Source organism: Schistocerca americana, chromosome 8, assembly GCF_021461395.2.
Source record: "Schistocerca americana isolate TAMUIC-IGC-003095 chromosome 8, iqSchAmer2.1, whole genome shotgun sequence".
In the NCBI taxonomy this organism is placed as follows: Eukaryota; Metazoa; Arthropoda; class Insecta; order Orthoptera; family Acrididae; genus Schistocerca; species Schistocerca americana.
In genome coordinates, this window is record NC_060126.1 from 144,980,773 (window position 1) to 144,982,711 (window position 1,939).

Consider the following 1,939-nt stretch of genomic DNA (forward strand, 5'->3'; position numbering starts at 1 on the left):
AATTTACAAAAATTGCGACATACCGATGATAATTGCATTGCTCAAAAATGAAATTTGAAAACATGACAAACATTAAGATTGACGATGTCTTGCTGTGCGTTCAATACCTACAATCCAAGAGTGTAAGTGTTCTTGATTCTAAGCTACTGGAACATTACGTCAGTTAGATTTAACTTTACATGAAAAATGGTGTAAATTCTTCAACTGCACACAGTCTGCATGTCCTTAATGTTTTCGTGGACTTTTTAAAACTTGCAAGTTCCATTTCTCCAGTCCAAGCTATAAAGCGAAATATGAAAGGTTTTTTTCCTAAATGACTTCTCGACAAAGGAAAGAAACCGCATCTTGTAACATACAATTAAGGGGGATTGTAATTGTGACATACAGTTTCAAGGAACAGTTTTACAATCACATCCTAAAAAAAAAAAACAAAAAACACTTCTCATCAAAATTGGTGCCAGTGACAAATACAAATGTAACACAGCTTCAGCTGTTAGGAGGTTCTCCATTAAAACCAGGCACGCAATTCTTTTGTTTGACGCTGATATGCTGATAATTATTTCAATACTTGTATATATTTTCAAAAGGTTTCTCCTTTTTAAAAAACTGATCTCTTCCACATAATGCATGTACAATTTTTGTTTTCATCTTCATGTAGTAGGTGCATTTGTCTTCTGTGTAGAGATAGTTGCACAGCTCTAAATGAATGTTAGGGGATTGTTCCGTGCGGGAAGCGCCGACACTGCATATTGCCACAACATGTTCCTGCCCAAATACCAATCATTAGGTAATCTGAAACAGAATTATATTGTAGAGGGCACGAAAACATCAACAGTTGTCCCTGAGTTTCATTCATCTCAGATGATAATGTGGAAGGAAAGTTACTACGTCATCGGGAAGTACACATCAGAAGAGAATAAGAATCTCGCTCGCTCGCTCTCTCTCTCTCTCTCTCTCTCTCTCTCTCTCTCTCTCTCTCTCTCACACACACACACACACACACACACACACAAACGCGTGCGCGCAAGGAAAAACATTGCACAATAAATTCATTAACAACTCTCAGAAATTAAACAACGACATTGTATCTAATGACTAAGAAAACTTGCAAAAAGTTTGTATTACGATAACGTGGGGTTCCTACGCAACAGGAAACACGATAACAAAGCGAAAAACTAAAAATTAATAGCCCCATTATGTGTGCTGCTTACGTGTATCTTTGTCTTCTATTTCGATAACACTATAAAATATGTCCCTAAGCCAGTTATTAATGTGAAAAACTCGAAATGTGTGTTACGTGCTACAGCACACACTTTGATAAGACATTAATAACTGAAATTCGTCCTGTTTTCGAATTCCTCTCACCCCCCGCCCCCAACTCCTCACTCATGCACCACATACCGTACTTTTCACCAAGCATACTATGATAAAGAAGGCAGCACATACGAGGTTTCCGTAGTGTAGTGGTTATCACGTGCGCCTCACACGCGCAAGGTCCCCGGTTCGATCCCGGGCGGAAACATGGGTCGTATTTTAATTTTTAATGCTTGGTATATGAATTACATGGGCTTCGAAACAGTGTTCTACGTAGGCCTTACCACTATAACTGTTAAGTTACTACGAGATTCAGAAGGCACACAATAATGTTGCTTCATGGTGTAAGAGTATTTAGAGTAACTTGTTGACTGAACAGTGGTGCTGAGAATTTGAGGGAAAATCGTCAGGTTTCGAGGGATTTACTGGCGTGCAGATACAACTGATGTTGTGACCTGAGCAGTGCTGGAAACTTAATGTCGCAGGAGGTCGGATCTGACGTAGAAGCATAAGAATGATTAGTGCAAAAGAGGAGGAGCTCTACACACGTAATTCCATCCAGGCAGAAAGTAAGGAAGTTGCAGGCGTTTTAGCAAAAGAAACGGACTATTAATTGCAGCATGAA

General features: G+C 39.1%; 1 non-coding gene across 1 annotated transcript; it reads left to right on the forward strand.

Annotated features, from left to right (window-relative positions):
• The first annotated feature begins 1,449 nt into the window (after positions 1–1,449).
• Positions 1,450–1,522, forward strand: Trnav-cac. Its single transcript has one exon. It is a non-coding gene; the product is annotated as a tRNA-Val (tRNA).
• Positions 1,523–1,939: the final 417 nt, after the last annotated feature.